Source organism: Anomaloglossus baeobatrachus, chromosome 9, assembly GCF_048569485.1.
Source record: "Anomaloglossus baeobatrachus isolate aAnoBae1 chromosome 9, aAnoBae1.hap1, whole genome shotgun sequence".
Classification (NCBI taxonomy): Eukaryota; Metazoa; Chordata; class Amphibia; order Anura; family Aromobatidae; genus Anomaloglossus; species Anomaloglossus baeobatrachus.
The window spans coordinates 118400660-118409556 of record NC_134361.1 but is presented as its reverse complement, the minus strand read 5'-3'; the positions used below and the strand labels follow the sequence as shown (position 1 = coordinate 118409556).

Below are 8897 nucleotides of genomic sequence, written 5' to 3'. Positions count from 1 at the left end.
CAGTTCCCTGAATATTAAATTATGATCAAAAAAAGTTATATACACTTCTACTAACATACAGTAAATATGTACAATAATCCTGACAAAAGAAAAAACAAAATAAATATATAATATATAATAGATACTGAATGACATACACGGGGTTAGAACCTGGTGTAAAAGAAAGAAAAACAGCACGATGTCATGGAGGAGCAGAGACATCAACCACAGGACTACCGCCCCGAGTCGTAATTTATCATAGTCCTAAGGTAGTTTCCTATTAGGCAGGCAGCCTAAGGGTATAATGATGGAGCTCAAATTGCTGTCAAGGAATTGCTAGAAGAGAGCGGATGGCCGAGGGCTATGTGTGGAGTATATTGTGGAACCTTCAATGAAATGCAGTACGGAGCTAGTGTCAGAGAGGTGAACAAAGTTCAGAGGCGTGGGAAAAAAACACAACCAAAGTACGCCTGTGCAGACTGGTGCTCAGAAAAAACAGGCAAAAATCAGAGAGACACAGTGTCTAACATATAGAAACTCGGGGGATATATAAAAAACGACAAGGGGCAAACTAAGTTTGAACCTCATTCAAACTATAATAAGTTCAATTACTGGAGGAGGGGAATGGTCATAATGTAAAAGACTGGATAAGGGAGGAAAAAAAAAAAAAAAAAAAAAATCCTCATAGTGTAAGAAGGAAAAGTGGTTAAAAAAAAAAAAATTATATATATATTAATTTTTATTACGACAATTAAAAACTAGGAAGCATCTCTGTATTTAAAAGCAATTCACCCTAAAAACTTATTTGAAAAAAATATATATAAATATATAAAAAAAATATAAAAAAAACTGGTTTAAGACATATATAAAAAAATGTTGTGGATTCATTAATAAATAAGTGAAAATTTAGAAAAATTATTATTACGGGTATATATAACCTAAAATCAATAGAATAGATCAGTGACCTCATTGAGACCCAACGGTTTAAGTGTACGTAGTCTATAGATCCAATAGGTCTCCTTTTTGTTGAGCATTTCCATACGGTTAGGGATAAAAGGTGGGATGCCTAGACAATCCGTGTAGGAGAAAGCCTTTTTTAATGTCGTCACAACATTAAAAAAGGCTTTCTCCTACACGGATTGTCTAGGCATGTCACTATAGCACACAATAGGAAATCTAAGCATAGGGTCACCCCTATTGAACAGATCCCACCTTTTATCCCTAACCGTATGGAAATGCTCAACAAAAAGGAGACCTATTGGATCTATAGACTACGTACACTTAAACCGTTGGGTCTCAATGAGGTCACTGATCTATTCTATTGATTTTAGGTTATATATACCCGTAATAATAATTTTTCTCAATTTTCACTTATTTATTAATGAATCCACAACATTTTTTTATATATGTCTTAAACCAGTTTTTTTATATTTTTTTATATATTTATATATATTTTTTTCAAATAAGTTTTTAGGGTGAATTGCTTTTAAATACAGAGATGCTTCCTAGTTTTTAATTGTCGTAATAAAAATTAATATATATATATTTTTTTTTTTTTAACCACTTTTCCTTCTTACACTATGAGGATTTTTTTTTTTTTTTTCCTCCCTTATCCAGTCTTTTACATTATGACCATTCCCCTCCTCCAGTAATTGAACTTATTATAGTTTGAATGAGGTTCAAACTTAGTTTGCCCCTTGTCATTTTTTATATATCCCCCGAGTTTCTATATGTTAGACACTGTGTCTCTCTGATTTTTGCCTGTTTTTTCTGAGCACCAGTCTGCACAGGCGTACGTTGGTTGTGTTTTTTCCCCCACGCCTCTGAACTTTGTTCACCTCTCTGACACTAGCTCCGTACTGCATTTCATTGAAGGTTCCACAATATACTCCACACATAGCCCTCGGCCATCCGCTCTCTTCTAGCAATTCCTTGACAGCAATTTGAGCTCCATCATTATACCCTTAGGCTGCCTGCCTAATAGGAAACTACCTTAGGACTATGATAAATTATGACTCGGAGCGGTAGTCCTGTGGTTGATGTCTCTGCTCCTCCATGAAATCGTGCTGTTTTTCTTTCTTTTACACCAGGTTCTAACCCCGTGTATGTCATTCAGTATCTATTATATATTATATATTTATTTTATTTTTTCTTTTGTCAGGATTATTGTACATATTTACTGTATGTTAGTAGAAGTGTATATAACTTTTTTTGATCATAATTTAATATTCAGGGAACTGTTTGAACATACAGATTTCTAGAATGATCTGGATCCTGCCCGCTTTCAAAGTTTTTTTTCAGGATGGGTGTTTCCTATGACATCATTGCATGCTTTTATACTTCACCATCTCACTTGAAACCAGATTTGATGTTCTCTTGCCAATGTCCTGATGAAGGGAGCTGTGTCTCCAGAAACGCGTAGACTTGTGCATGTTATTAAAGAAGCATTAATCTCTTCCTGGATCCATTGAGTCCTTGGCGCGGAATTAAGACCCTTCTTCTATCACTCTCTGTTATATTATTTTATGGGCACATACTTGAGAAGACACTATAATGATTAATAATGTTTTGAAAAATTAAAAATAACTAACTTTATATATTCTTTAAAAAAAAATGATGACGCATTCAAATAATCACAAAAACGATCCCGGTTGATTATGGCATCATGCCGGACACGACCTGAAGATTGAAGTATAGGCAGGGATGGCAACTGGGGATCACGAAAACGCCACGCTCCAGGGACAACATCTGAATCATCACTGACAATGTTGTCTACATACCCCGGGGGCATGTAGGCTGCTGCATCCATTTTGCGTAAAAAATTATGGAGCACACAGCTGGCAAGAACAATCTATGGATTCTAGTTTTAGATTTATTGGTGTTGCGAATACACGAATCCGACTTGCCATTATTCCAAAGGTATTCTCAACAACCAACCGTGCCCTTGAGAGACGGTAATTAAAATTTTGACGTTCAGGACTCAAAGTAGACTGGGGATAAGGACGCAGGAGATGGCTTTGAAGAGGGAACGCCTCATCCCCTAAAAAAACAAAATTTAAATTATTTTCATTAACTGAATTTGGAGGCAAAGCTAATTGGGAACTAAATAAACGCTTTCCAAAATCAGTTTGTTCTAAAATGCCACCATCGGAAACACGGCCATTTATTCCTACATCCACTGTTAAATATTCATAATTTGCATTAACAACTGCAAATAAAATTATACTAAAGAAACCTTTATAGTTATAAAAAAAAGAACCACTATTTGGGGGCTTATTTATTCTAATGTGCTTGCCATCAATCGCACCACCACAGCAGGGAAATTGCCACCGCGTCGCAAAATTATGAGCTATATCAGACCATTCTGAAGTTGTCTTGGGGAAATGCATGAAATCTGCTAACGCATGTATTATTGCCTGACAAGTCTCCGGAATTAATGAACTTAATAGGGATCTCGAAATACCGGCAGAATATTGTAAATCTGTGAGGCTACGGCCTGTGGCAAGATAGCGCAAAGTCACCAGCAACCTTTCTTCTGCAGGAACAGCCTTACGCATTACAGTATCTCTGCGCATTATGTATGGGCTGATACGCGTCAGGACTAATGAGAATGATTCTTCCGACATACGGAGATAGTTGCGGTAATCATGCGGATTGCGTTCCTGTAAATCATGCACTAGACGCATGTGGGATATCTCATCCCTTCGAAACAGCCATTGGCGTGACCATAATCTTTTTGCCCGAGGATTCATACGTGTATGTTGGTCCATGTCCTCCTCCTGCAATATCTCGGTCATAAGGAGACCCACAGATAAAATGTCAGTTTCGACATTGCTGAACATCCTGTAACCTTAAAATATATAAAACAACCCATTATAATGACGCCAAATGTCTATTTTGTTTAAAAATAAAAAGATTGCCATATAACAACTTACCACAAGAAATGAATATCAAGGAGACAAGGCGACTAATCCAGAGAACAAACAAACTTGTGAAAAATTAGGACAAATGCAGTATTAAACACTGTGCATGACGGCAAGCCTGAATGGTGAAACATCAGGACTACAGCTCTGGTTTTTAACACAGTAATAGCCAATCAAAACGCATCTGCTACAACCAATCCGAATATATTAGGCGTGATTATTTAAAACATCAAATACGCCCTGAACGTTTAATGACGTCACAAACAACTACGAGGATGGCCGATTACACGGTGTCACACATGTGTCGTTCATGAAGACATTTTATGGAATTAAACGATGAGTACACGATGGCCGAATTTCAAACGATTAGGCATCGTTTGGAGTCGCAAGGAGCTGTCACATGAGAAGATGTCGTTATGAAAGACGGAAGTGCGTCACAAAATCCGTGACCCAACGATGCATCGCACAATATATCGACTCGTGTAAAGCAGCCTTTAGAGTTAATGTGTTGTAGTCTTATTGATCCATGCCCTTTGATGGCCAGTCATTGGGCATAGATGAATCAGAGATACACCACACATCAGACAATGGGGTAATAAACCCACAGCATTCAAATCTTCCAAGAATACATATCAGGTATTTGAGCTAGGTAAATGGATATATTGTCTGTCTGTGTATATAGCAAACACATAAAACATCAGATTGTTGAACTAAAGTAAATCATAAGGATTCTCCTACAATGGTATATTGTCTGCCTGTATATTCAAGACAAACACACAGAAACCCTTAAGGTCCAGTCACACATGACGAGATCGTGAACGAGATCGCTACTACGTCACACTTTCTGGATCGTTTATGAGTCGTTGTTGAAATCGCATGTTGGGTGTCACACATAACGAGTTTATGAACGAGCATGCGTCCCGTATAACGATCTTTCAAATCGCTGGGACCCTGTCACACAGCTACTATGTTAACGATTCCAATCCCATTAGGGGCGTAGTAAAATGCAGTGAGTCACGTAGGCGTGCATTTGTGTCGCCTTTTCCGCTTTCATTGGCGGCCAATACTGCGTTCTGATTGGGCGGCCGGGCGGGCGTCGCTTTTTCCACCCCCTCCGCTCTGATTGATAAGGACCCTGTCACACAGCTACTATGTTAACGATTCCAATCCCATTATGCAGTGAGTCACGTAGGCGTGCATTTGCGTCGCCTTTTCCATACCCCCCTCCGCTTTCTTTGGCGGCCAATACTGCGTTCTGATTGGGCGGCCGGGCGGGCGTCGCCTTTTCCACCCCCTCCGCTCTGATTGATAAGGACCCTGTCACAAGTACTATGTTAACGATTCCAATCCCATTATGCAGTGAGTCACGTAGGCGTGCATTTGCGTCGCCTTTTCCATACCCCCCTCCGCTTTCATTGGCGGCCAATACTGCGTTCTGATTGGGCATGCAGGGGGCGTATCTAGCGGTTAAATTTTGGATCGCGTCCACCCTTTGTCACTTCTTTTGCGCTTTGCTTTGAGATAGAACCTGCGTCTCCACCCTGATTCCTTCGTCCATTGTACCCGGTCGCTTTGTTGGTGTGTTTTTCGGATCGAAGCCGCAGTTGCACCTGGAGTATCCTTGCAGTGCTCTCGAGTGTCGGTGAGATCGTATTTGCGATTCCGCTTGGATTCTACATTGATATACACTTCTTTGAAAAGGTAGGTCTTTTTTCTTGTTGGGGGGGGGTGGGCTTTTTTTTGAATAATGTTCTTGCTGTTAAGATATATGTTAATATTTATTATGTGAGTTGATTGCTGTTAGATATATGTTAATATTTATTATGTGATTTAATTAAAGTTGCTGGCTTTTATCTGAGCGTGTATAATGCCTTTTAAAGAGGGGTCTCTCCATAGTGCTGTTTGTAATGTGTCCTATCCTAGCATTGCTGGCTCTTTTGTCTCTCATTAAATAAAATACAGAAATGTGGCACTCCTTCTATAGTCGCTGGTGCTTGGATAGGGTCCCACCCCAGATCAAAAAATGAAAAAAATCCAGCACTCAAAGCATTTAACTGAAATTGTTTTATATTTTATTCATGGATCTCTGTAATTATTAAAGCCGTTTCCGTCATCCGACCTTCATCAGTTTACACAGAAAAGGTTCTGTAGAAATATATGAAAAAGCTGGACCAGAGGAAAAAGCTGCCCGTCCCGGTCTGCAGTCAATGTCACATACTGTCTACAGAACCTTTTCTGTGTAAACTGATGAAGGTCGGATGACCGAAACGTCTTTAATAATTACACAGATCCATGAATAAAATATAAAACAATTTCAGTTGAATGCTTTGAGTGCTGGATTTTTTTCATCTTTTGTCTCTCAGCTACAGCCGCCATTTTGTGTTTCTGCCACACATAGGGGGCGGCCATTTTAGTCTCTGCCACACCATAACCAAAAATTGTGATCGGTTTATTGCAACTTCTTTTATGTTTACATATAAATTTTTCATTCTTTATTTCAGATGGCTTATTATAACAAAGAAGACTTTGTGCGTGAGCTGCTGGAATTGTATAAATCACTGCCCTGCTTGTGGAGAATCAAATCCACAGAATATTCAGACAGAATAAAAAAACAAGCCGCCTATGCCCAACTGGTGGAGCTTTTTAAAAAACACAGTGGAGGCGAGGCGGTGGATGTCAAAGTAGTAAAAAAGAAGATACAAGGCTTGAGGACTGTATATAAGAAAGAAGCAAATAAGGTGGACAAATCAAAAAAGTCAGGGGCCGGCACTGACCAGATATATGTTTCTCCCTTGTGGTATTTCAATCTCCTGGAATTCACAAGGGACCAGGAGCTACCACGAATGATGGAAAGCTCCTACCAAAGAAACGTAGACCTGGAAGCAGACATTGAAAACGATGACATCCCGATCGATGACAACACCTCCGCTGTTGTAGATGTAAGTACCTTATTTGCTTCACGTTACATAGTATTCAAACTTTTTATGTACATGCCATTGAGGAACACAAAATAGTAACTTATTGTTACCATGATTTATTGTGCAGTTTGGAAATGTTATCCCTTCCAGTTCAGATAAGTACACTCCAATACAATTTTGTCACACTTTAATTAAATTTACTAACTATTAATGTATGACTTTTAATTAACATTTATTTTTCTGTTCCCGCAGAACCCTCAGACAGATATGGTGAATGAGAACCCCACCACATCGAGCGAGCCTATTGTGGAGGATAATGAGGCACCTGCACCCTCAGGTGAAATGCGGCGAAGACAGTTACGCAAAAAGAAGGCCAACACCCCTATGACATCGGCTGAATTTTATTCTTTGGCAACCCAACTGCTATCACAGCCAAAAAGCCCTCCAGTGGATAGCTTTGCCGCATTTGCATCGGACAGACTCTGCAAATTGGATTCCACACAGAGGGAGCAAGCCGAAAGACTGATGTTGGAAGTCCTAAGAAAGGCAGGCCGAGGAGAACTTGATGACAATGACACGATATGCAAGTTAAACCAGCCCCATCATTCTTCGACATGGATTCCTCGCCAGCCCCTGCAAAGTACACCAAACAGGATGCATCCACCACGCTTGCAGCTTGACCACCCCCCACAGTATCCCCCCCCACAGTTTCCCCCCCAACATTATCCCAGGTATTCAAATGATTCATTTTTAAGCCAACTGTCATCTCCCACCCGGCCTGAATATGTCAACCAATATGAAGACGGCCACTAAATTTTGTTATTGTTGTTGTTTTGTTATTTGAGATTAATTTTAATTGATTGTTATATTTTCATTGTAATAATAAATTTATGTTGGTTCAATCTTGCTGCCTGCGTTACTTAATTCAGCATATGGTTGTGATGCCCTGGCAAAACACGGTAGTTACAGAGATTGTACCATACTCCACCCTCATTGGCATACCACCACACAACCCCCACACTCATGTACAGCAAACAACCAGTAAAGCCTAGTCACCCCCTCGTGGATAATGGGATTGGTGCATCTATACAGATGCCTACATGTAATATGATGTTTGTGAGTGGTGAGTTTGTGAGTGGTGATAGCTGTTAACTTGCTTTATGCAATGAGACATACCAAACAGCAGATATCAATTTCAAATTTTTTATAACACATGTATATGTATACAATAACAAAAAAAAAAAAACGTTAGTTGCTGCTGCCCTCCCCTTGGCCAGCCACATAACGGGCCAGCAGCGCCGCATGCCGCTCCACTTTGGCCATCAGCCTCCTGTGGGCCGACATAATCCTTCTTTGGGAGGACATGATTTCGGCCAAAGTGGGTATGCCTATGGAGGGAATGGTAAAATTAATAAATCATAATTTTTATTTCTGCTTATTATTACAAAGTAGGAGATTCATGACTTACGGTTATCCCCCTCGTCCGATACAGACTCACTTATGGAGCCTGGACTAGCATCTATGATAACAAAAAACACTTTATAGTACTCAACAGCTTTTTGTTTTGTACTTTATATGGCGTTAATGTTATATTAAAAAATTACCGGGGGCCGATCCGGCCGGTGGCCCCTGTGGGTGGTACTCCTCCTCCTCCTCCTCCTCTGGTGGCTGTAGATCCACCGGGGGCTCGGGCACATGCTCTCCCTCCTCTGCGGCCCCTTGCTCCTCTGGGGGTTCTTAAGAAAATATAAAGTTTAATGTGGTTGCGTTATGATACATATAGGACTGTGGGGGGTACATTGAAATATATGGCGGACTACGTAGCCTACCTTATACAAGGACTATGGGGGTGAATTTGAACACATTGTGGACTATGTGGTGCAGTATAATATATGGAGAACTCTGGGGTGAATGAAACTTCATGGAGAACTCTAGGAAATTCATTACAGTTCATGGAGGACTATGGGATGCATTCTAATATCTGAAGGGTTATGTGGAACCCTTTATACTATATGGAAGGCTATGTGGGGGCCAATATTGTATTTGGAGAACTAGATATGAGGGGGGACAAAAATAC

At 39.9% G+C, this 8897-nt stretch overlaps 1 long non-coding RNA gene across 1 annotated transcript; it reads right to left on the bottom strand.

Moving 5' to 3' along the window:
- Window positions 1–8147: 8147 nt before the first annotated feature.
- On the bottom strand, window positions 8148–8463 carry LOC142250748 (uncharacterized). Its single transcript, XR_012725265.1, has 3 exons — window positions 8425–8463; window positions 8289–8339; window positions 8148–8208 (listed from the first exon to the last, which is right to left on the bottom strand). It is a non-coding gene; the product is annotated as an uncharacterized LOC142250748 (long non-coding RNA).
- Window positions 8464–8897: the final 434 nt, after the last annotated feature.